Raw genomic sequence first — 27,045 nt, 5'->3', positions numbered from 1 at the left:
TGAGTTATAGCAGTTTTTACGTTTTTATTGCTCCAAAAGCCTTTTCAGCCCATGAACAGTTGTGTGCGTTTCGAAAAAAGAGCAAGAGCTATTCAAACCCTTTTTGCTGGGCAAGTAGGACCTGTAAATCTACACAATACATAGTTTAAAGTTTGAGTCTATCATATTAGGTTTTTGATTTATAGCTGTTTTTGTGTCTATTGCTTCAAAAGCATTTTCAGATAATTTGTGTGTTCTGAAGAAACTACAAGAGATATCTAACCCAAACTTTCTGTGCAAGAGAGGCTTGTACATCTGCACAACATATTTTTTAAAGTTTAAACTTATCTTATTGCATTTTTGAGTTATAGCAGTTTTAACGTTTTTATTGCTCCAAAAGCCTTTTCAGCCCATGAACAGTTGTTTGTGAGTTTCGAAAAAAGTGCAAGAGCTATTCAAACCCTTTTTGCTGGGCAAGTAGGACCTGTAAATCTACACAATATATAGTTTAAAGTTTGAGTCTATCATATTAGGTTTTGGATTTATAGCTGTTTTTGTGTCTATTGCTTCAAAAGCATTTTCAGATAATTTGTGTGTTCTGAAGAAACTACAAGAGATATCTAACCCAAACTTTCTGTGCAAGAGGGGCTTGTACATCTGCACAACATGTCTTTTAAAGTTTGAACTTATCTTATTGCATTTTTGAGTTATAACAGTTTTAACGTTTTTATTGCTCCAAAAGCCTTTTCAGCCCATGAACAGTTGTTTGTGAGTTTCGAAAAAAGTGCAAGAGCTATTCAAACCCTTTTTGCAGGGCAAGTAGGACCTGTAAATCTACACAATACATAGTTTAAAGTTTGAGTCTATCATATTAGGTTTTGGATTTATAGCTGTTTTTGTGTCTATTGCTTCAAAAGCATTTTCAGATAATTTGTGTGTTCTGAAGAAACTACAAGAGATATCTAACCCAAACTTTCTGTGCAAGAGGGGCTTGTACATCTGCACAACATGTCTTTTAAAGTTTGAACTTATCTTATTGCATTTTTGAGTTATAGCAGTTTTAACGTTTTTATTGCTCCAAAAGCCTTTTCAGCCCATGAACAGTTGTTTGTGAGTTTCGAAAAAAGTGCAAGAGCTATTCAAACCCTTTTTGCTGGGCAAGTAGGACCTGTAAATCTACACAATATATAGTTTAAAGTTTGAGTCTATCATATTAGGTTTTGGATTTATAGCTGTTTTTGTGTCTATTGCTTCAAAAGCATTTTCAGATAATTTGTGTGTTCTGAAGAAACTACAAGAGATATCTAACCCAAACTTTCTGTGCAAGAGGGGCTTGTACATCTGCACAACATGTCTTTTAAAGTTTGAACTTATCTTATTGCATTTTTGAGTTATAGCAGTTTTAACGTTTTTATTGCTCCAAAAGCCTTTTCAGCCCATGAACAGTTGTTTGTGAGTTTCGAAAAAAGTGCAAGAGCTATTCAAACCCTTTTTGCTGGGCAAGTAGGACCTGTAAATCTACACAATATATAGTTTAAAGTTTGAGTCTATCATATTAGGTTTTGGATTTATAGCTGTTTTTGTGTCTATTGCTTCAAAAGCATTTTCAGATAATTTGTGTGTTCTGAAGAAACTACAAGAGATATCTAACCCAAACTTTCTGTGCAAGAGGGGCTTGTACATCTGCAGAACATGTCTTTTAAAGTTTGAACTTATCTTATTGCATTTTTGAGTTATGGCAGTTTTAAGTTTTTATTGCTCCAAAAGCCTTTTCAGCCCATGAACAGTTGTGTGCGTTTCGAAAAAAAGTGAAAGAGCTATTCAAACCCTTTTTGCTAGGCAAGTAGGACCTGTAAATCTACACAATAAATAGTTTAAAGTTTGAGTCTATCATATTAGGTTTTGGATTTATAGCTGTTTTTGTGTCTATTGCTTCAAAAGCATTTTCAGATAATTTGTGTGTTCTGAAGAAACTACAAGAGATATCTAACCCAAACTTTCTGTGCAAGAGGGGCTTGTACATCTGCACAACATATTTTTTTAAAGTTTGAACTTATCTTATTGCATTTTTGAGTTATAGCAGTTTTTAAGTTTTTATTGCTCCAAAAGCCTTTTCAGCCCATGAACAGTTGTGTGCGTTTCGAAAAAAAGTGAAAGAGCTATTCAAACCCTTTTTGCTAGGCAAGTAGGACCTGTAAATCTACACAATACATAGTTTAAAGTTTGAGTCTATCATATTAGGTTTTGGATTTATAGCTGTTTTTGTGTCTATTGCTTCAAAAACATTTTCAGATATTTTGTGTGTTCTGAAGAAACTACAAGAGATATCTAACCCAAACTTTCTGTGCAAGAGGGGCTTGTACATCTGCACAACATGTCTTTTAAAGTTTGAACTTATCTTATTGAATTTTTGAGTTATAGCAGTTTTTACGTTTTTATTGCTCCAAAAGCCTTTTCAGCCCATGAACAGTTGTGTGCGTTTCGAAAAAAGAGCAAGAGCTATTCAAACCCTTTTTGCTGGGCAAGTAGGACCTGTAAATCTACACAATACATAGTTTAAAGTTTGAGTCTATCATATTAGGTTTTTGATTTATAGCTGTTTTTGTGTCTATTGCTTCAAAAGCATTTTCAGATAATTTGTGTGTTCTGAAGAAACTACAAGAGATATCTAACCCAAACTTTCTGTGCAAGAGGGGCTTGTACATCTGCACAACATATTTTTTAAAGTTTGAACTTATCTTATTGCATTTTTGAGTTATAGCAGTTTTAACGTTTTTATTGCTCCAAAAGCCTTTTCAGCCCATGAACAGTTGTTTGTGAGTTTCGAAAAAAGTGCAAGAGCTATTCAAACCCTTTTTGCTGGGCAAGTAGGACCTGTAAATCTACACAATATATAGTTTAAAGTTTGAGTCTATCATATTAGGTTTTGGATTTATAGCTGTTTTTGTGTCTATTGCTTCAAAAGCATTTTCAGATAATTTGTGTGTTCTGAAGAAACTACAAGAGATATCTAACCCAAACTTTCTGTGCAAGAGGGGCTTGTACATCTGCACAACATGTCTTTTAAAGTTTGAACTTATCTTATTGCATTTTTGAGTTATAACAGTTTTAACGTTTTTATTGCTCCAAAAGCCTTTTCAGCCCATGAACAGTTGTTTGTGAGTTTCGAAAAAAGTGCAAGAGCTATTCAAACCCTTTTTGCAGGGCAAGTAGGACCTGTAAATCTACACAATACATAGTTTAAAGTTTGAGTCTATCATATTAGGTTTTGGATTTATAGCTGTTTTTGTGTCTATTGCTTCAAAAGCATTTTCAGATAATTTGTGTGTTCTGAAGAAACTACAAGAGATATCTAACCCAAACTTTCTGTGCAAGAGGGGCTTGTACATCTGCACAACATGTCTTTTAAAGTTTGAACTTATCTTATTGCATTTTTGAGTTATAGCAGTTTTAACGTTTTTATTGCTCCAAAAGCCTTTTCAGCCCATGAACAGTTGTTTGTGAGTTTCGAAAAAAGTGCAAGAGCTATTCAAACCCTTTTTGCTGGGCAAGTAGGACCTGTAAATCTACACAATATATAGTTTAAAGTTTGAGTCTATCATATTAGGTTTTGGATTTATAGCTGTTTTTTTGTCTATTGCTTCAAAAGCATTTTCAGATAATTTGTGTGTTCTGAAGAAACTACAAGAGATATCTAACCCAAACTTTCTGTGCAAGAGGGGCTTGTACATCTGCACAACATGTCTTTTAAAGTTTGAACTTATCTTATTGCATTTTTGAGTTATAACAGTTTTAACGTTTTTATTGCTCCAAAAGCCTTTTCAGCCCATGAACAGTTGTTTGTGAGTTTCGAAAAAAGTGCAAGAGCTATTCAAACCCTTTTTGCTGGGCAAGTAGGACCTGTAAATCTACACAATATATAGTTTAAAGTTTGAGTCTATCATATTAGGTTTTGGATTTATAGCTGTTTTTGTGTCTATTGCTTCAAAAGCATTTTCAGATAATTTGTGTGTTCTGAAGAAACTACAAGAGATATCTAACCCAAACTTTCTGTGCAAGAGGGGCTTGTACATCTGCACAACATGTCTTTTAAAGTTTGAACTTATCTTATTGCATTTTTGAGTTATAGCAGTTTTAACGTTTTTATTGCTCCAAAAGCCTTTTCAGCCCATGAACAGTTGTTTGTGAGTTTCGAAAAAAGTGCAAGAGCTATTCAAACCCTTTTTGCTGGGCAAGTAGGACCTGTAAATCTACACAATATATAGTTTAAAGTTTGAGTCTATCATATTAGGTTTTGGATTTATAGCTGTTTTTGTGTCTATTGCTTCAAAAGCATTTTCAGATAATTTGTGTGTTCTGAAGAAACTACAAGAGATATCTAACCCAAACTTTCTGTGCAAGAGGGGCTTGTACATCTGCAGAACATGTCTTTTAAAGTTTGAACTTATCTTATTGCATTTTTGAGTTATGGCAGTTTTAAGTTTTTATTGCTCCAAAAGCCTTTTCAGCCCATGAACAGTTGTGTGCGTTTCGAAAAAAAGTGAAAGAGCTATTCAAACCCTTTTTGCTAGGCAAGTAGGACCTGTAAATCTACACAATAAATAGTTTAAAGTTTGAGTCTATCATATTAGGTTTTGGATTTATAGCTGTTTTTGTGTCTATTGCTTCAAAAGCATTTTCAGATAATTTGTGTGTTCTGAAGAAACTACAAGAGATATCTAACCCAAACTTTCTGTGCAAGAGGGGCTTGTACATCTGCACAACATATTTTTTAAAGTTTGAACTTATCTTATTGCATTTTTGAGTTATAGCAGTTTTTAAGTTTTTATTCCTCCAAAAGCCTTTTCAGCCCATGAACAGTTGTGTGCGTTTCGAAAAAAAGTGAAAGAGCTATTCAAACCCTTTTTGCTAGGCAAGTAGGACCTGTAAATCTACACAATACATAGTTTAAAGTTTGAGTCTATCATATTAGGTTTTGGATTTATAGCTGTTTTTGTGTCTATTGCTTCAAAAACATTTTCAGATATTTTGTGTGTTCTGAAGAAACTACAAGAGATATCTAACCCAAACTTTCTGTGCAAGAGGGGCTTGTACATCTGCACAACATGTCTTTTAAAGTTTGAACTTATCTTATTGAATTTTTGAGTTATAGCAGTTTTTACGTTTTTATTGCTCCAAAAGCCTTTTCAGCCCATGAACAGTTGTGTGCGTTTCGAAAAAAGAGCAAGAGCTATTCAAACCCTTTTTGCTGGGCAAGTAGGACCTGTAAATCTACACAATACATAGTTTAAAGTTTGAGTCTATCATATTAGGTTTTTGATTTATAGCTGTTTTTGTGTCTATTGCTTCAAAAGCATTTTCAGATAATTTGTGTGTTCTGAAGAAACTACAAGAGATATCTAACCCAAACTTTCTGTGCAAGAGGGGCTTGTACATCTGCACAACATATTTTTTTAAAGTTTGAACTTATCTTATTGCATTTTTGAGTTATAGCAGTTTTAACGTTTTTATTGCTCCAAAAGCCTTTTCAGCCCATGAACAGTTGTTTGTGAGTTTCGAAAAAAGTGCAAGAGCTATTCAAACCCTTTTTGCTGGGCAAGTAGGACCTGTAAATCTACACAATATATAGTTTAAAGTTTGAGTCTATCATATTAGGTTTTGGATTTATAGCTGTTTTTGTGTCTATTGCTTCAAAAGCATTTTCAGATAATTTGTGTGTTCTGAAGAAACTACAAGAGATATCTAACCCAAACTTTCTGTGCAAGAGGGGCTTGTACATCTGCACAACATGTCTTTTAAAGTTTGAACTTATCTTATTGCATTTTTGAGTTATAACAGTTTTAACGTTTTTATTGCTCCAAAAGCCTTTTCAGCCCATGAACAGTTGTTTGTGAGTTTCGAAAAAAGTGCAAGAGCTATTCAAACCCTTTTTGCAGGGCAAGTAGGACCTGTAAATCTACACAATACATAGTTTAAAGTTTGAGTCTATCATATTAGGTTTTGGATTTATAGCTGTTTTTGTGTCTATTGCTTCAAAAGCATTTTCAGATAATTTGTGTGTTCTGAAGAAACTACAAGAGATATCTAACCCAAACTTTCTGTGCAAGAGGGGCTTGTACATCTGCACAACATGTCTTTTAAAGTTTGAACTTATCTTATTGCATTTTTGAGTTATAGCAGTTTTAACGTTTTTATTGCTCCAAAAGCCTTTTCAGCCCATGAACAGTTGTTTGTGAGTTTCGAAAAAAGTGCAAGAGCTATTCAAACCCTTTTTGCTGGGCAAGTAGGACCTGTAAATCTACACAATATATAGTTTAAAGTTTGAGTCTATCATATTAGGTTTTGGATTTATAGCTGTTTTTGTGTCTATTGCTTCAAAAGCATTTTCAGATAATTTGTGTGTTCTGAAGAAACTACAAGAGATATCTAACCCAAACTTTCTGTGCAAGAGGGGCTTGTACATCTGCACAACATGTCTTTTAAAGTTTGAACTTATCTTATTGCATTTTTGAGTTATAGCAGTTTTAACGTTTTTATTGCTCCAAAAGCCTTTTCAGCCCATGAACAGTTGTTTGTGAGTTTCGAAAAAAGTGCAAGAGATATTCAAACCCTTTTTGCTGGGCAAGTAGGACCTGTAAATCTACACAATATATAGTTTAAAGTTTGAGTCTATCATATTAGGTTTTGGATTTATAGCTGTTTTTGTGTCTATTGCTTCAAAAGCATTTTCAGATAATTTGTGTGTTCTGAAGAAACTACAAGAGATATCTAACCCAAACTTTCTGTGCAAGAGGGGCTTGTACATCTGCAGAACATGTCTTTTAAAGTTTGAACTTATCTTATTGCATTTTTGAGTTATGGCAGTTTTAAGTTTTTATTGCTCCAAAAGCCTTTTCAGCCCATGAACAGTTGTGTGCGTTTCGAAAAAAAGTGAAAGAGCTATTCAAACCCTTTTTGCTAGGCAAGTAGGACCTGTAAATCTACACAATAAATAGTTTAAAGTTTGAGTCTATCATATTAGGTTTTGGATTTATAGCTGTTTTTGTGTCTATTGCTTCAAAAGCATTTTCAGATAATTTGTGTGTTCTGAAGAAACTACAAGAGATATCTAACCCAAACTTTCTGTGCAAGAGGGGCTTGTACATCTGCACAACATATTTTTTAAAGTTTGAACTTATCTTATTGCATTTTTGAGTTATAGCAGTTTTTAAGTTTTTATTGCTCCAAAAGCCTTTTCAGCCCATGAACAGTTGTGTGCGTTTCGAAAAAAAGTGAAAGAGCTATTCAAACCCTTTTTGCTAGGCAAGTAGGACCTGTAAATCTACACAATACATAGTTTAAAGTTTGAGTCTATCATATTAGGTTTTGGATTTATAGCTGTTTTTGTGTCTATTGCTTCAAAAACATTTTCAGATATTTTGTGTGTTCTGAAGAAACTACAAGAGATATCTAACCCAAACTTTCTGTGCAAGAGGGGCTTGTACATCTGCACAACATGTCTTTTAAAGTTTGAACTTATCTTATTGAATTTTTGAGTTATAGCAGTTTTTACGTTTTTATTGCTCCAAAAGCCTTTTCAGCCCATGAACAGTTGTGTGCGTTTCGAAAAAAGAGCAAGAGCTATTCAAACCCTTTTTGCTGGGCAAGTAGGACCTGTAAATCTACACAATACATAGTTTAAAGTTTGAGTCTATCATATTAGGTTTTTGATTTATAGCTGTTTTTGTGTCTATTGCTTCAAAAGCATTTTCAGATAATTTGTGTGTTCTGAAGAAACTACAAGAGATATCTAACCCAAACTTTCTGTGCAAGAGGGGCTTGTACATCTGCACAACATATTTTTTTAAAGTTTGAACTTATCTTATTGCATTTTTGAGTTATAGCAGTTTTAACGTTTTTATTGCTCCAAAAGCCTTTTCAGCCCATGAACAGTTGTTTGTGAGTTTCGAAAAAAGTGCAAGAGCTATTCAAACCCTTTTTGCTGGGCAAGTAGGACCTGTAAATCTACACAATATATAGTTTAAAGTTTGAGTCTATCATATTAGGTTTTGGATTTATAGCTGTTTTTGTGTCTATTGCTTCAAAAGCATTTTCAGATAATTTGTGTGTTCTGAAGAAACTACAAGAGATATCTAACCCAAACTTTCTGTGCAAGAGGGGCTTGTACATCTGCACAACATGTCTTTTAAAGTTTGAACTTATCTTATTGCATTTTTGAGTTATAACAGTTTTAACGTTTTTATTGCTCCAAAAGCCTTTTCAGCCCATGAACAGTTGTTTGTGAGTTTCGAAAAAAGTGCAAGAGCTATTCAAACCCTTTTTGCAGGGCAAGTAGGACCTGTAAATCTACACAATACATAGTTTAAAGTTTGAGTCTATCATATTAGGTTTTGGATTTATAGCTGTTTTTGTGTCTATTGCTTCAAAAGCATTTTCAGATAATTTGTGTGTTCTGAAGAAACTACAAGAGATATCTAACCCAAACTTTCTGTGCAAGAGGGGCTTGTACATCTGCACAACATGTCTTTTAAAGTTTGAACTTATCTTATTGCATTTTTGAGTTATAGCAGTTTTAACGTTTTTATTGCTCCAAAAGCCTTTTCAGCCCATGAACAGTTGTTTGTGAGTTTCGAAAAAAGTGCAAGAGCTATTCAAACCCTTTTTGCTGGGCAAGTAGGACCTGTAAATCTACACAATATATAGTTTAAAGTTTGAGTCTATCATATTAGGTTTTGGATTTATAGCTGTTTTTGTGTCTATTGCTTCAAAAGCATTTTCAGATAATTTGTGTGTTCTGAAGAAACTACAAGAGATATCTAACCCAAACTTTCTGTGCAAGAGGGGCTTGTACATCTGCACAACATGTCTTTTAAAGTTTGAACTTATCTTATTGCATTTTTGAGTTATAGCAGTTTTAACGTTTTTATTGCTCCAAAAGCCTTTTCAGCCCATGAACAGTTGTTTGTGAGTTTCGAAAAAAGTGCAAGAGATATTCAAACCCTTTTTGCTGGGCAAGTAGGACCTGTAAATCTACACAATATATAGTTTAAAGTTTGAGTCTATCATATTAGGTTTTGGATTTATAGCTGTTTTTGTGTCTATTGCTTCAAAAGCATTTTCAGATAATTTGTGTGTTCTGAAGAAACTACAAGAGATATCTAACCCAAACTTTCTGTGCAAGAGGGGCATGTACATCTGCAGAACATGTCTTTTAAAGTTTGAACTTATCTTATTGCATTTTTGAGTTATGGCAGTTTTAAGTTTTTATTGCTCCAAAAGCCTTTTCAGCCCATGAACAGTTGTGTGCGTTTCGAAAAAAAGTGAAAGAGCTATTCAAACCCTTTTTGCTAGGCAAGTAGGACCTGTAAATCTACACAATAAATAGTTTAAAGTTTGAGTCTATCATATTAGGTTTTGGATTTATAGCTGTTTTTGTGTCTATTGCTTCAAAAGCATTTTCAGATAATTTGTGTGTTCTGAAGAAACTACAAGAGATATCTAACCCAAACTTTCTGTGCAAGAGGGGCTTGTACATCTGCACAACATATTTTTTAAAGTTTGAACTTATCTTATTGCATTTTTGAGTTATAGCAGTTTTTAAGTTTTTATTGCTCCAAAAGCCTTTTCAGCCCATGAACAGTTGTGTGCGTTTCGAAAAAAAGTGAAAGAGCTATTCAAACCCTTTTTGCTAGGCAAGTAGGACCTGTAAATCTACACAATACATAGTTTAAAGTTTGAGTCTATCATATTAGGTTTTGGATTTATAGCTGTTTTTGTGTCTATTGCTTCAAAAACATTTTCAGATATTTTGTGTGTTCTGAAGAAACTACAAGAGATATCTAACCCAAACTTTCTGTGCAAGAGGGGCTTGTACATCTGCACAACATGTCTTTTAAAGTTTGAACTTATCTTATTGAATTTTTGAGTTATAGCAGTTTTTACGTTTTTATTGCTCCAAAAGCCTTTTCAGCCCATGAACAGTTGTGTGCGTTTCGAAAAAAGAGCAAGAGCTATTCAAACCCTTTTTGCTGGGCAAGTAGGACCTGTAAATCTACACAATACATAGTTTAAAGTTTGAGTCTATCATATTAGGTTTTTGATTTATAGCTGTTTTTGTGTCTATTGCTTCAAAAGCATTTTCAGATAATTTGTGTGTTCTGAAGAAACTACAAGAGATATCTAACCCAAACTTTCTGTGCAAGAGGGGCTTGTACATCTGCACAACATATTTTTTAAAGTTTGAACTTATCTTATTGCATTTTTGAGTTATAGCAGTTTTAACGTTTTTATTGCTCCAAAAGCCTTTTCAGCCCATGAACAGTTGTTTGTGAGTTTCGAAAAAAGTGCAAGAGCTATTCAAACCCTTTTTGCTGGGCAAGTAGGACCTGTAAATCTACACAATATATAGTTTAAAGTTTGAGTCTATCATATTAGGTTTTGGATTTATAGCTGTTTTTGTGTCTATTGCTTCAAAAGCATTTTCAGATAATTTGTGTGTTCTGAAGAAACTACAAGAGATATCTAACCCAAACTTTCTGTGCAAGAGGGGCTTGTACATCTGCACAACATGTCTTTTAAAGTTTGAACTTATCTTATTGCATTTTTGAGTTATAACAGTTTTAACGTTTTTATTGCTCCAAAAGCCTTTTCAGCCCATGAACAGTTGTTTGTGAGTTTCGAAAAAAGTGCAAGAGCTATTCAAACCCTTTTTGCAGGGCAAGTAGGACCTGTAAATCTACACAATACATAGTTTAAAGTTTGAGTCTATCATATTAGGTTTTGGATTTATAGCTGTTTTTGTGTCTATTGCTTCAAAAGCATTTTCAGATAATTTGTGTGTTCTGAAGAAACTACAAGAGATATCTAACCCAAACTTTCTGTGCAAGAGGGGCTTGTACATCTGCACAACATGTCTTTTAAAGTTTGAACTTATCTTATTGCATTTTTGAGTTATAGCAGTTTTAACGTTTTTATTGCTCCAAAAGCCTTTTCAGCCCATGAACAGTTGTTTGTGAGTTTCGAAAAAAGTGCAAGAGCTATTCAAACCCTTTTTGCTGGGCAAGTAGGACCTGTAAATCTACACAATACATAGTTTAAAGTTTGAGTCTATCATATTAGGTTTTGGATTTATAGCTGTTTTTGTGTCTATTGCTTCAAAAGCATTTTCAGATAATTTGTGTGTTCTGAAGAAACTACAAGAGATATCTAACCCAAACTTTCTGTGCAAGAGGGGCTTGTACATCTGCACAACATGTCTTTTAAAGTTTGAACTTATCTTATTGCATTTTTGAGTTATAACAGTTTTAACGTTTTATTGCTCCAAAAGCCTTTTCAGCCCATGAACAGTTGTTTGTGAGTTTCGAAAAAAGTGCAAGAGCTATTCAAACCCTTTTTGCTGGGCAAGTAGGACCTGTAAATCTACACAATATATAGTTTAAAGTTTGAGTCTATCATATTAGGTTTTGGATTTATAGCTGTTTTTGTGTCTATTGCTTCAAAAGCATTTTCAGATAATTTGTGTGTTCTGAAGAAACTACAAGAGATATCTAACCCAAACTTTCTGTGCAAGAGGGGCTTGTACATCTGCACAACATGTCTTTTAAAGTTTGAACTTATCTTATTGCATTTTTGAGTTATGGCAGTTTTAAGTTTTTCATTGCTCCAAAAGCCTTTTCAGCCCATGAACAGTTGTGTGCGTTTCGAAAAAAAGTGAAAGAGCTATTCAAACCCTTTTTGCTAGGCAAGTAGGACCTGTAAATCTACACAATACATAATTTAAAGTTTGAGTCTATCATATTAGGTTTTGGATTTATAGCTGTTTTTGTGTCTATTGCTTCAAAAACATTTTCAGATAATTTGTGTGTTCTGAAGAAACTACAAGAGATATCTAACCCAAACTTTCTGTGCAAGAGGGGCTTGTACATCTGCACAACATGTCTTTTAAAGTTTGAACTTATCTTATTGCATTTTTGAGTTATAACAGTTTTAACGTTTTTATTGCTCCAAAAGCCTTTTCAGCCCATGAACAGTTGTTTGTGAGTTTCGAAAAAAGTGCAAGAGCTATTCAAACCCTTTTTGCAGGGCAAGTAGGACCTGTAAATCTACACAATACATAGTTTAAAGTTTGAGTCTATCATATTAGGTTTTGGATTTATAGCTGTTTTTGTGTCTATTGCTTCAAAAGCATTTTCAGATAATTTGTGTGTTCTGAAGAAACTACAAGAGATATCTAACCCAAACTTTCTGTGCAAGAGGGGCTTGTACATCTGCACAACATGTCTTTTAAAGTTTGAACTTATCTTATTGAATTTTTGAGTTATAGCAGTTTTAACGTTTTTATTGCTCCAAAAGCCTTTTCAGCCCATGAACAGTTGTTTGTGAGTTTCGAAAAAAGTGCAAGAGCTATTCAAACCCTTTTTGCTGGGCAAGTAGGACCTGTAAATCTACACAATATATAGTTTAAAGTTTGAGTCTATCATATTAGGTTTTGGATTTATAGCTGTTTTTGTGTCTATTGCTTCAAAAGCATTTTCAGATAATTTGTGTGTTCTGAAGAAACTACAAGAGATATCTAACCCAAACTTTCTGTGCAAGAGGGGCTTGTACATCTGCACAACATGTCTTTTAAAGTTTGAACTTATCTTATTGCATTTTTGAGTTATAACAGTTTTAACGTTTGTATTGCTCCAAAAGCCTTTTCAGCCCATGAACAGTTGTTTGTGAGTTTCGAAAAAAGTGCAAGAGCTATTCAAACCCTTTTTGCTGGGCAAGTAGGACCTGTAAATCTACACAATACATAGTTCAAAGTTTGAGTCTATCATATTAGGTTTTGGATTTATAGCTGTTTTTGTGTCTATTGCTTCAAAAGCATTTTCAGATAATTTGTGTGTTCTGAAGAAACTACAAGAGATATCTAACCCAAACTTTCTGTGCAAGAGGGGCTTGTACATCTGCACAACATATTTTTTTAAAGTTTGAACTTATCTTATTGAATTTTTGAGTTATAGCAGTTTTTACGTTTTTATTGCTCCAAAAGCCTTTTCAGCCCATGAACAGTTGTGTGCGTTTCGAAAAAAGTGCAAGAGCTATTCAAACCCTTTTTGCAGGGCAAGTAGGACCTGTAAATCTACACAATACATAGTTTAAAGTTTGAGTCTATCATATTAGGTTTTGGATTTATAGCTGTTTTTGTGTCTATTGCTTCAAAAGCATTTTCAGATAATTTGTGTGTTCTGAAGAAACTACAAGAGATATCTAACCCAAACTTTCTGTGCAAGAGGGGCTTGTACATCTGCACAACATGTCTTTTAAAGTTTGAACTTATCTTATTGCATTTTTGAGTTATAGCAGTTTTAACGTTTTTATTGCTCCAAAAGCCTTTTCAGCCCATGAACAGTTGTTTGTGAGTTTCGAAAAAAGTGCAAGAGCTATTCAAACCCTTTTTGCTGGGCAAGTAGGACCTGTAAATCTACACAATATATAGTTTAAAGTTTGAGTCTATCATATTAGGTTTTTGATTTATAGCTGTTTTTGTGTCTATTGCTTCAAAAGCATTTTCAGATAATTTGTGTGTTCTGAAGAAACTACAAGAGATATCTAACCCAAACTTTCTGTGCAAGAGGGGCTTGTACATCTGCACAACATATTTTTTAAAGTTTGAACTTATCTTATTGCATTTTTGAGTTATAGCAGTTTTAACGTTTTTATTGCTCCAAAAGCCTTTTCAGCCCATGAACAGTTGTTTGTGAGTTTCGAAAAAAGTGCAAGAGCTATTCAAACCCTTTTTGCTGGGCAAGTAGGACCTGTAAATCTACACAATATATAGTTTAAAGTTTGAGTCTATCATATTAGGTTTTGGATTTATAGCTGTTTTTGTGTCTATTGCTTCAAAAGCATTTTCAGATAATTTGTGTGTTCTGAAGAAACTACAAGAGATATCTAACCCAAACTTTCTGTGCAAGAGGGGCTTGTACATCTGCACAACATGTCTTTTAAAGTTTGAACTTATCTTATTGCATTTTTGAGTTATAACAGTTTTAACGTTTTTATTGCTCCAAAAGCCTTTTCAGCCCATGAACAGTTGTTTGTGAGTTTCGAAAAAAGTGCAAGAGCTATTCAAACCCTTTTTGCAGGGCAAGTAGGACCTGTAAATCTACACAATACATAGTTTAAAGTTTGAGGCTATCATATTAGGTTTTGGATTTATAGCTGTTTTTGTGTCTATTGCTTCAAAAGCATTTTCAGATAATTTGTGTGTTCTGAAGAAACTACAAGAGATATCTAACCCAAACTTTCTGTGCAAGAGGGGCTTGTACATCTGCACAACATGTCTTTTAAAGTTTGAACTTATCTTATTGCATTTTTGAGTTATAGCAGTTTTAACGTTTTTATTGCTCCAAAAGCCTTTTCAGCCCATGAACAGTTGTTTGTGAGTTTCGAAAAAAGTGCAAGAGCTATTCAAACCCTTTTTGCTGGGCAAGTAGGACCTGTAAATCTACACAATATATAGTTTAAAGTTTGAGTCTATCATATTAGGTTTTGGATTTATAGCTGTTTTTGTGTCTATTGCTTCAAAAGCATTTTCAGATAATTTGTGTGTTCTGAAGAAACTACAAGAGATATCTAACCCAAACTTTCTGTGCAAGAGGGGCTTGTACATCTGCACAACATGTCTTTTAAAGTTTGAACTTATCTTATTGCATTTTTGAGTTATAGCAGTTTTAACGTTTTTATTGCTCCAAAAGCCTTTTCAGCCCATGAACAGTTGTTTGTGAGTTTCGAAAAAAGTGCAAGAGCTATTCAAACCCTTTTTGCTGGGCAAGTAGGACCTGTAAATCTACACAATATATAGTTTAAAGTTTGAGTCTATCATATTAGGTTTTGGATTTATAGCTGTTTTTGTGTCTATTGCTTCAAAAGCATTTTCAGATAATTTGTGTGTTCTGAAGAAACTACAAGAGATATCTAACCCAAACTTTCTGTGCAAGAGGGGCTTGTACATCTGCAGAACATGTCTTTTAAAGTTTGAACTTATCTTATTGCATTTTTGAGTTATGGCAGTTTTAAGTTTTTATTGCTCCAAAAGCCTTTTCAGCCCATGAACAGTTGTGTGCGTTTCGAAAAAAAGTGAAAGAGCTATTCAAACCCTTTTTGCTAGGCAAGTAGGACCTGTAAATCTACACAATAAATAGTTTAAAGTTTGAGTCTATCATATTAGGTTTTGGATTTATAGCTGTTTTTGTGTCTATTGCTTCAAAAACATTTTCAGATAATTTGTGTGTTCTGAAGAAACTACAAGAGATATCTAACCCAAACTTTCTGTGCAAGAGGGGCTTGTACATCTGCACAACATGTCTTTTAAAGTTTGAACTTATCTTATTGCATTTTTGAGTTATAGCAGTTTTTAAGTTTTTATTGCTCCAAAAGCCTTTTCAGCCCATGAACAGTTGTGTGCGTTTCGAAAAAAAGTGCAAGAGCTATTCAAACCCTTTTTGCTGGGCAAGTAGGACCTGTAAATCTACACAATACATAGTTCAAAGTTTGAGTCTATCATATTAGGTTTTGGATTTATAGCTGTTTTTGTGTCTATTGCTTCAAAAGCATTTTCAGATAATTTGTGTGTTCTGAAGAAACTACAAGAGATATCTAACCCAAACTTTCTGTGCAAGAGGGGCTTGTACATCTGCACAACATATATTTTTAAAGTTTGAACTTATCTTATTGAATTTTTGAGTTATAGCAGTTTTTACGTTTTTATTGCTCCAAAAGCCTTTTCAGCCCATGAACAGTTGTGTGCGTTTCTAAAAAAGTGCAAGAGCTATTCAAACCCTTTTTGCAGGGCAAGTAGGACCTGTAAATCTACACAATACATAGTTTAAAGTTTGAGTCTATCATATTAGGTTTTGGATTTATAGCTGTTTTTGTGTCTATTGCTTCAAAAGCATTTTCAGATAATTTGTGTGTTCTGAAGAAACTACAAGAGATATCTAACCCAAACTTTCTGTGCAAGAGGATCTTGTACATCTGCAGAACATGTCTTTTAAAGTTTGAACTTATCTTATTGCATTTTTGAGTTATAGCAGTTTTTAAGTTTTTATTGCTCCAAAAGCCTTTTCAGCCCATGAACAGTTGTGTGCGTTTCGAAAAAAAGTGAAAGAGCTATTCAAACCCTTTTTGCTAGGCAAGTAGGACCTGTAAATCTACACAATAAATAGTTTAAAGTTTGAGTCTATCATATTAGGTTTTGGATTTATAGCTGTTTTTGTGTCTATTGCTTCAAAAGCATTTTCAGATAATTTGTGTGTTCTGAAGAAACTACAAGAGATATCTAACCCAAACTTTCTGTGCAAGAGGGGCTTGTACATCTGCACAACATATTTTTTAAAGTTTGAACTTATCTTATTGCATTTTTGAGTTATGGCAGTTTTAAGTTTTTATTGCTCCAAAAGCCTTTTCAGCCCATGAACAGTTGTGTGCGTTTCGAAAAAAAGTGAAAGAGCTATTCAAACCCTTTTTGCTAGGCAAGTAGGACCTGTAAATCTACACAATAAATAGTTTAAAGTTTGAGTCTATCATATTAGGTTTTGGATTTATAGCTGTTTTTGTGTCTATTGCTTCAAAAACATTTTCAGATAATTTGTGTGTTCTGAAGAAACTACAAGAGATATCTAACCCAAACTTTCTGTGCAAGAGGGGCTTGTACATCTGCACAACATGTCTTTTAAAGTTTGAACTTATCTTATTGCATTTTTGAGTTATAGCAGTTTTTAAGTTTTTATTGCTCCAAAAGCCTTTTCAGCCCATGAACAGTTGTGTGCGTTTCGAAAAAAAGTGCAAGAGCTATTCAAACCCTTTTTGCTGGGCAAGTAGGACCTGTAAATCTACACAATACATAGTTCAAAGTTTGAGTCTATCATATTAGGTTTTGGATTTATAGCTGTTTTTGTGTCTATTGCTTCAAAAGCATTTTCAGATAATTTGTGTGTTCTGAAGAAACTACAAGAGATATCTAACCCAAACTTTCTGTGCAAGAGGGGCTTGTACATCTGCACAACATATTTTTTTAAAGTTTGAACTTATCTTATTGAATTTTTGAGTTATAGCAGTTTTTACGTTTTTATTGCTCCAAAAGCCTTTTCAGCCCATGAACAGTTGTGTGCGTTTCGAAAAAAGTGCAAGAGCTATTCAAACCCTTTTTGCAGGGCAAGTAGGACCTGTAAATCTACACAATACATAGTTTAAAGTTTGAGTCTATCATATTAGGTTTTGGATTTATAGCTGTTTTTGTGTCTATTGCTTCAAAAGCATTTTCAGATAATTTGTGTGTTCTGAAGAAACTACAAGAGATATCTAACCCAAACTTTCTGTGCAAGAGGGGCTTGTACATCTGCAGAACATGTCTTTTAAAGTTTGAACTTATCTTATTGCATTTTTGAGTTATAGCAGTTTTTAAGTTTTTATTGCTCCAAAAGCCTTTTCAGCCCATGAACAGTTGTGTGCGTTTCGAAAAAAAGTGCAAGAGCTATTCAAACCCTTTTTGCTGGGCAAGTAGGACCTGTAAATCTACACAATACATAGTTTAAAGTTTGAGTCTATCATATTAGGTTTTTGATTTATAGCTGTTTTTGTGTCTATTGCTTCAAAAGCATTTTCAGATAATTTGTGTGTTCTGAAGAAACTACAAGAGATATCTAACCCAAACTTTCTGTGCAAGAGGGGCTTGTACATCTGCACAACATATTTTTTAAAGTTTGAACTTATCTTATTGCATTTTTGAGTTATAGCAGTTTTTAAGTTTTTATTGCTCCAAAAGCCTTTTCAGCCCATGAACAGTTGTGTGCGTTTCGAAAAAAAGTGAAAGAGCTATTCAAACCCTTTTTGCTAGGCAAGTAGGACCTGTAAATCTACACAATACATAGTTTAAAGTTTGAGTCTATCATATTAGGTTTTGGATTTATAGCTGTTTTTGTGTCTATTGCTTCAAAAACATTTTCAGATATTTTGTGTGTTCTGAAGAAACTACAAGAGATATCTAACCCAAACTTTCTGTGCAAGAGGGGCTTGTACATCTGCACAACATGTCTTTTAAAGTTTGAACTTATCTCATTGCATTTTTGAGTTATAGCAGTTTTAACGTTTTTATTGCTCCAAAAGCCTTTTCAGCCCATGAACAGTTGTTTGTGAGTTTCGAAAAAAGTGCAAGAGCTATTCAAACCCTTTTTGCTGGGCAAGTAGGACCTGTAAATCTACACAATATATAGTTTAAAGTTTGAGTCTATCATATTAGGTTTTGGATTTATAGCTGTTTTTGTGTCTATTGCTTCAAAAGCATTTTCAGATAATTTGTGTGTTCTGAAGAAACTACAAGAGATATCTAACCCAAACTTTCTGTGCAAGAGGGGCTTGTACATCTGCACAACATGTCTTTTAAAGTTTGAACTTATCTTATTGCATTTTTGAGTTATAACAGTTTTAACGTTTTTATTGCTCCAAAAGCCTTTTCAGCCCATGAACAGTTGTTTGTGAGTTTCGAAAAAAGTGCAAGAGCTATTCAAACCTTTTTTGCTGGGCAAGTAGGACCTGTAAATCTACACAATATATAGTTTAAAGTTTGAGTCTATCATATTAGGTTTTGGATTTATAGCTGTTTTTGTGTCTATTGCTTCAAAAGCATTTTCAGATAATTTGTGTGTTCTGAAGAAACTACAAGAGATATGTAACCCAAACTTTCTGTGCAAGAGGGGCTTGTACATCTGCACAACATGTATTTTAAAGTTTGAACTTATCTTATTGAATTTTTGAGTTATAGCAGTTTTTACGTTTTTATTGCTCCAAAAGCCTTTTCAGCCCATGAACAGTTGTGTGCGTTTCGAAAAAAGTGCAAGAGCTATTCAAACCCTTTTTGCAGGGCAAGTAGGACCTGTAAATCTACACAATACATAGTTTAAAGTTTGAGTCTATCATATTAGGTTTTGGATTTATAGCTGTTTTTGTGTCTATTGCTTCAAAAGCATTTTCAGATAATTTGTGTGTTCTGAAGAAACTACAAGAGATATCTAACCCAAACTTTCTGTGCAAGAGGGGCTTGTACATCTGCACAACATATTTTTTTAAAGTTTGAACTTATCTTATTGCATTTTTGAGTTATAGCAGTTTTTAAGTTTTTATTGCTCCAAAAGCCTTTTCAGCCCATGAACAGTTGTGTGCGTTTCGAAAAAAAAGTGAAAGAGCTATTCAAACCCTTTTTGCTAGGCAAGTAGGACCTGTAAATCTACACAATACATAGTTTAAAGTTTGAGTCTATCATATTAGGTTTTGGATTTATAGCTGTTTTTGTGTCTATTGCTTCAAAAACATTTTCAGATATTTTGTGTGTTCTGAAGAAACTACAAGAGATATCTAACCCAAACTTTCTGTGCAAGAGGGGCTTGTACATCTGCACAACATGTCTTTTAAAGTTTGAACTTATCTTATTGAATTTTTGAGTTATAGCAGTTTTTACGTTTTTATTGCTCCAAAAGCCTTTTCAGCCCATGAACAGTTGTGTGCGTTTCGAAAAAAGAGCAAGAGCTATTCAAACCCTTTTTGCTGGGCAAGTAGGACCTGTAAATCTACACAATACATAGTTTAAAGTTTGAGTCTATCATATTAGGTTTTTGATTTATAGCTGTTTTTGTGTCTATTGCTTCAAAAGCATTTTCAGATAATTTGTGTGTTCTGAAGAAACTACAAGAGATATCTAACCCAAACTTTCTGTGCAAGAGGGGCTTGTACATCTGCACAACATATTTTTTAAAGTTTGAACTTATCTTATTGCATTTTTGAGTTATAGCAGTTTTAACGTTTTTATTGCTCCAAAAGCCTTTTCAGCCCATGAACAGTTGTTTGTGAGTTTCGAAAAAAGTGCAAGAGCTATTCAAACCCTTTTTGCTGGGCAAGTAGGACCTGTAAATCTACACAATATATAGTTTAAAGTTTGAGTCTATCATATTAGGTTTTGGATTTATAGCTGTTTTTGTGTCTATTGCTTCAAAAGCATTTTCAGATAATTTGTGTGTTCTCAAGAAACTACAAGAGATATCTAACCCAAACTTTCTGTGCAAGAGGGGCTTGTACATCTGCACAACATGTCTTTTAAAGTTTGAACTTATCTTATTGCATTTTTGAGTTATAACAGTTTTAACGTTTTTATTGCTCCAAAAGCCTTTTCAGCCCATGAACAGTTGTTTGTGAGTTTCGAAAAAAGTGCAAGAGCTATTCAAACCTTTTTTGCTGGGCAAGTAGGACCTGTAAATCTACACAATATATAGTTTAAAGTTTGAATCTATCATATTAGGTTTTGGATTTATAGCTGTTTTTGTGTCTATTGCTTCAAAAGCATTTTCAGATAATTTGTGTGTTCTGAAGAAACTACAAGAGATATCTAACCCAAACTTTCTGTGCAAGAGGGGCTTGTACATCTGCACAACATGTCTTTTAAAGTTTGAACTTATCTTATTGCATTTTTGAGTTATGGCAGTTTTAAGTTTTTATTGCTCCAAAAGCCTTTTCAGCCCATGAACAGTTGTGTGCGTTTCGAAAAAAAGTGAAAGAGCTATTCAAACCCTTTTTGCTAGGCAAGTAGGACCTGTAAATCTACACAATACATAGTTTAAAGTTTGAGTCTATCATATTAGGTTTTGGATTTATAGCTGTTTTTGTGTCTATTGCTTCAAAAACATTTTCAGATATTTTGTGTGTTCTGAAGAAACTACAAGAGATATCTAACCCAAACTTTCTGTGCAAGAGGGGCTTGTACATCTGCACAACATGTCTTTTAAAGTTTGAACTTATCTTATTGCATTTTTGAGTTATAGCAGTTTTTACGTTTTTATTGCTCCAAAAGCCTTTTCAGCCCATGAACAGTTGTGTGCGTTTCGAAAAAAGAGCAAGAGCTATTCAAACCCTTTTTGCTGGGCAAGTAGGACCTGTAAATCTACACAATACATAGTTTAAAGTTTGAGTCTATCATATTAGGTTTTTGATTTATAGCTGTTTTTGTGTCTATTGCTTCAAAAGCATTTTCAGATAATTTGTGTTTTCTGAAGAAACTACAAGAGATATCTAACCCAAACTTTCTGTGCAAGGGGGGCTTGTACATCTGCACAACATATTTTTTAAAGTTTGAACTTATCTTATTGCATTTTTGAGTTATAGCAGTTTTTAAGTTTTTATTGCTCCAAAAGCCTTTTCAGCCCATGAACAGTTGTTTGTGAGTTTTCGAAAAAAGTGCAAAAGCTATTCGAACCCTTTTTGCTGGGCAAGTAGGACCTGTAAATCTACACAATATATAGTTCAAAGTTGGAGTCTATCATATTAGGTTTTGGATTTATAGCTGTTTTTGTGTCTATTGCTTCAAAAGCATTTTTAGATCATTTGTGTGTTCTGAAGAAACTACAAGAGATATCTAACCCAAACTTTCTGTGCAAGAGGGGCTTGTACATCTGCACAACATGTCTTTTAAAGTTTGAACTTATCTTATTGCATTTTTGAGTTATAGCAGTTTTAACGTTTTTATTGCTCCAAAAGCCTTTTCAGCCAATGAACAGTTGTTTGTGAGTTTCGAAAAAAGTGCAAGAGCTATTCAAACCCTTTTTGCTGGGCAAGTAGGACCTGTAAATCTACACAATATATAGTTTAAAGTTTGAGTCTATCATATTAGGTTTTGGATTTATAGCTGTTTTTGTGTCTATTGCTTCAAAAGCATTTTCAGATAATTTGTGTGTTCTGAAGAAACTACAAGAGATATCTAACCCAAACTTTCTGTGCAAGAGGGGCTTGTACATCTGCAGAACATGTCTTTTAAAGTTTGAACTTATCTTATTGCATTTTTGAGTTATGGCAGTTTTAAGTTTTTATTGCTCCAAAAGCCTTTTCAGCCCATGAACAGTTGTGTGCGTTTCGAAAAAAAGTGAAAGAGCTATTCAAACCCTTTTTGCTAGGCAAGTAGGACCTGTAAATCTACACAATAAATAGTTTAAAGTTTGAGTCTATCATATTAGGTTTTGGATTTATAGCTGTTTTTGTGTCTATTGCTTCAAAAACATTTTCAGATAATTTGTGTGTTCTGAAGAAACTACAAGAGATATCTAACCCAAACTTTCTGTGCAAGAGGGGCTTGTACATCTGCACAACATGTCTTTTAAAGTTTGAACTTATCTTATTGATTTTTTGAGTTATAGCAGTTTTTACGTTTTTATTGCTCCAAAAGCCTTTTCAGCCCATGAACAGTTGTGTGCGTTTCGAAAAAAGTGCAAGAGCTATTCAAACCCTTTTTGCTGGGCAAGTAGGACCTGTAAATCTACACAATACATAGTTTAAAGTTTGAGTCTATCATATTAGGGTTTGGATTTATAGCTGTTTTTGTGTCTATTGCTTCAAAAGCATTTTCAGATAATTTGTGTGTTCTGAAGAAACTACAAGAGATATCTAACCCAAACTTTCTGTGCAAGAGGGGCTTGTACATCTGCACAACATGTCTTTTAAAGTTTGAACTTATCTTATTGCATTTTTGAGTTATAGCAGTTTTTAAGTTTTTATTGCTCCAAAAGCCTTTTCAGCCCATGAACAGTTGTGTGCGTTTCGAAAAAAAGTGCAAGAGCTATTCAAACCCTTTTTGCTGGGCAAGTAGGACCTGTAAATCTACACAATACATAGTTCAAAGTTTGAGTCTATCATATTAGGTTTTTGATTTATAGCTGTTTTTGTGTCTATTGCTTCAAAAGCATTTTCAGATAATTTGTGTGTTCTGAAGAAACTACAAGAGATATCTAACCCAAACTTTCTGTGCAAGAGGGGCTTGTACATCTGCACAACATATTTTTTAAAGTTTGAACTTATCTTATTGCATTTTTGAGTTATAGCAGTTTTTAAGTTTTTATTGCTCCAAAAGCCTTTTCAGCCCATGAACAGTTGTTTGTGAGTTTCGAAAAAAGTGCAAGAGCTATTCAAACCCTTTTTGCTGGGCAAGTAGGACCTGTAAATCTACACAATATATAGTTTAAAGTTTGAGTCTATCATATTAGGTTTTGGATTTATAGCTGTTTTTGTGTCTATTGCTTCAAAAGCATTTTCAGATAATTTGTGTGTTCTGAAGAAACTACAAGAGATATCTAACCCAAACTTTCTGTGCAAGAGGGGCTTGTACATCTGCACAACATGTCTTTTAAAGTTTGAACTTATCTTATTGCATTTTTGAGTTATGGCAGTTTTAAGTTTTTATTGCTCCAAAAGCCTTTTCAGCCCATGAACAGTTGTGTGCGTTTCGAAAAAAAGTGAAAGAGCTATTCAAACCCTTTTTGCTAGGCAAGTAGGACCTGTAAATCTACACAATACATAATTTAAAGTTTGAGTCTATCATATTAGGTTTTGGATTTATAGCTGTTTTTGTGTCTATTGCTTCAAAAACATTTTCAGATAATTTGTGTGTTCTGAAGAAACTACAAGAGATATCTAACCCAAACTTTCTGTGCAAGAGGGGCTTGTACATCTGCACAACATGTCTTTTAAAGTTTGAACTTATCTTATTGCATTTTTGAGTTATAGCAGTTTTTAAGTTTTTATTGCTCCAAAAGCCTTTTCAGCCCATGAACAGTTGTTTGTGAGTTTTCGAAAAAAGTGCAAAAGCTATTCGAACCCTTTTTGCTGGGCAAGTAGGACCTGTAAATCTACACAATATATAGTTCAAAGTTGGAGTCTATCATATTAGGTTTTGGATTTATAGCTGTTTTTGTGTCTATTGCTTCAAAAGCATTTTTAGATAATTTGTGTGTTCTGAAGAAACTACAAGAGATATCTAACCCAAACTTTCTGTGCAAGAGGGGCTTGTACATCTGCACAACATGTCTTTTAAAGTTTGAACTTATCTTATTGCATTTTTGAGTTATAGCAGTTTTTAAGTTTTTATTGCTCCAAAAGCCTTTTCAGCCCATGAACAGTTGTGTGCGTTTCGAAAAAAAGTGCAAGAGCTATTCAAACCCTTTTTGCTGGGCAAGTAGGACCTGTAAATCTACACAATACATAGTTCAAAGTTTGAGTCTATCATATTAGGTTTTTGATTTATAGCTGTTTTTGTGTCTATTGCTTCAAAAGCATTTTCAGATAATTTGTGTGTTCTGAAGAAACTACAAGAGATATCTAACCCAAACTTTCTGTGCAAGAGGGGCTTGTACATCTGCACAACATGTCTTTTAAAGTTTGAACTTATCTTATTGCATTTTTGAGTTATGGCAGTTTTAAGTTTTTATTGCTCCAAAAGCCTTTTCAGCCCATGAACAGTTGTGTGCGTTTCGAAAAAAAGTGAAAGAGCTATTCAAACCCTTTTTGCTAGGCAAGTAGGACCTGTAAATCTACACAATACATAATTTAAAGTTTGAGTCTATCATATTAGGTTTTGGATTTATAGCTGTTTTTGTGTCTATTGCTTCAAAAACATTTTCAGATAATTTGTGTGTTCTGAAGAAACTACAAGAGATATCTAACCCAAACTTTCTGTGCAAGAGGGGCTTGTACATCTGCACAACATGTCTTTTAAAGTTTGAACTTATCTTATTGAATTTTTGAGTTATAGCAGTTTTTACGTTTTTATTGCTCCAAAAGCCTTTTCAGCCCATGAACAGTTGTGTGCGTTTCGAAAAAAGTGCAAGAGCTATTCAAACCCTTTTTGCTGGGCAAGTAGGACCTGTAAATCTACACAATACATAGTTTAAAGTTTGAGTCTATCATATTAGGGTTTGGATTTATAGCTGTTTTTGTGTCTATTGCTTCAAAAGCATTTTCAGATAATTTGTGTGTTCTGAAGAAACTACAAGAGATATCTAACCCAAACTTTCTGTGCAAGAGGGGCTTGTACATCTGCAATACATGTCTTTTAAAGTTTGAACTTATCTTATTGCATTTTTGAGTTATAGCAGTTTTTAAGTTTTTATTGCTCCAAAAGCCTTTTCAGCCCATGAACAGTTGTGTGCGTTTCGAAAAAAAGTGCAAGAGCTATTCAAACCCTTTTTGCTGGGCAAGTAGGACCTGTAAATCTACACAATACATAGTTCAAAGTTTGAGTCTATCATATTAGGTTTTTGATTTATAGCTGTTTTTGTGTCTATTGCTTCAAAAGCATTTTCAGATAATTTGTGTGTTCTGAAGAAACTACAAGAGATATCTAACCCAAACTTTCTGTGCAAGAGGGGCTTGTACATCTGCACAACATATTTTTTAAAGTTTGAACTTATCTTATTGCATTTTTGAGTTATAGCAGTTTTTAAGTTTTTATTGCTCCAAAAGCCTTTTCAGCCCATGAACAGTTGTTTGTGAGTTTCGAAAAAAGTGCAAGAGCTATTCAAACCCTTTTTGCTGGGCAAGTAGGACCTGTAAATCTACACAATATATAGTTTAAAGTTTGAGTCTATCATATTAGGTTTTGGATTTATAGCTGTTTTTGTGTCTATTGCTTCAAAAGCATTTTCAGATAATTTGTGTGTTCTGAAGAAACTACAAGAGATATCTAACCCAAACTTTCTGTGCAAGAGGGGCTTGTACATCTGCACAACATGTCTTTTAAAGTTTGAACTTATCTTATTGCATTTTTGAGTTATGGCAGTTTTAAGTTTTTATTGCTCCAAAAGCCTTTTCAGCCCATGAACAGTTGTGTGCGTTTCGAAAAAAAGTGAAAGAGCTATTCAAACCCTTTTTGCTAGGCAAGTAGGACCTGTAAATCTACACAATACATAATTTAAAGTTTGAGTCTATCATATTAGGTTTTGGATTTATAGCTGTTTTTGTGTCTATTGCTTCAAAAACATTTTCAGATAATTTGTGTGTTCTGAAGAAACTACAAGAGATATCTAACCCAAACTTTCTGTGCAAGAGGGGCTTGTACATCTGCACAACATGTCTTTTAAAGTTTGAACTTATCTTATTGCATTTTTGAGTTATAGCAGTTTTTAAGTTTTTATTGCTCCAAAAGCCTTTTCAGCCCATGAACAGTTGTTTGTGAGTTTTCGAAAAAAGTGCAAAAGCTATTCGAACCCTTTTTGCTGGGCAAGTAGGACCTGTAAATCTACACAATATATAGTTCAAAGTTGGAGTCTATCATATTAGGTTTTGGATTTATAGCTGTTTTTGTGTCTATTGCTTCAAAAGCATTTTTAGATAATTTGTGTGTTCTGAAGAAACTACAAGAGATATCTAACCCAAACTTTCTGTGCAAGAGGGGCTTGTACATCTGCACAACATGTCTTTTAAAGTTTGAACTTATCTTATTGCATTTTTGAGTTATAGCAGTTTTTAAGTTTTTATTGCTCCAAAAGCCTTTTCAGCCCATGAACAGTTGTGTGCGTTTCGAAAAAAAGTGCAAGAGCTATTCAAACCCTTTTTGCTGGGCAAGTAGGACCTGTAAATCTACACAATACATAGTTCAAAGTTTGAGTCTATCATATTAGGTTTTTGATTTATAGCTGTTTTTGTGTCTATTGCTTCAAAAGCATTTTCAGATAATTTGTGTGTTCTGAAGAAACTACAAGAGATATCTAACCCAAACTTTCTGTGCAAGAGGGGCTTGTACATCTGCACAACATGTCTTTTAAAGTTTGAACTTATCTTATTGCATTTTTGAGTTATGGCAGTTTTAAGTTTTTATTGCTCCAAAAGCCTTTTCAGCCCATGAACAGTTGTGTGCGTTTCGAAAAAAAGTGAAAGAGCTATTCAAACCCTTTTTGCTAGGCAAGTAGGACCTGTAAATCTACACAATACATAATTTAAAGTTTGAGTCTATCATATTAGGTTTTGGATTTATAGCTGTTTTTGTGTCTATTGCTTCAAAAACATTTTCAGATAATTTGTGTGTTCTGAAGAAACTACAAGAGATATCTAACCCAAACTTTCTGTGCAAGAGGGGCTTGTACATCTGCACAACATGTCTTTTAAAGTTTGAACTTATCTTATTGCAGTTTTGAGTTATAGCAGTTTTTAAGTTTTTATTGCTCCAAAAGCCTTTTCAGCCCATGAACAGTTGTTTGTGAGTTTTCGAAAAAA

This window comes from Eucyclogobius newberryi, unplaced genomic scaffold (genome assembly GCF_026437365.1).
Source record: "Eucyclogobius newberryi isolate DKJ021-1_F unplaced genomic scaffold, fEucNew1.0.hap1 SCAF_9, whole genome shotgun sequence".
NCBI lineage: Eukaryota > Metazoa > Chordata > Actinopteri > Gobiiformes > Gobiidae > Eucyclogobius > Eucyclogobius newberryi.
This window is presented reverse-complemented; position numbering follows the sequence as displayed.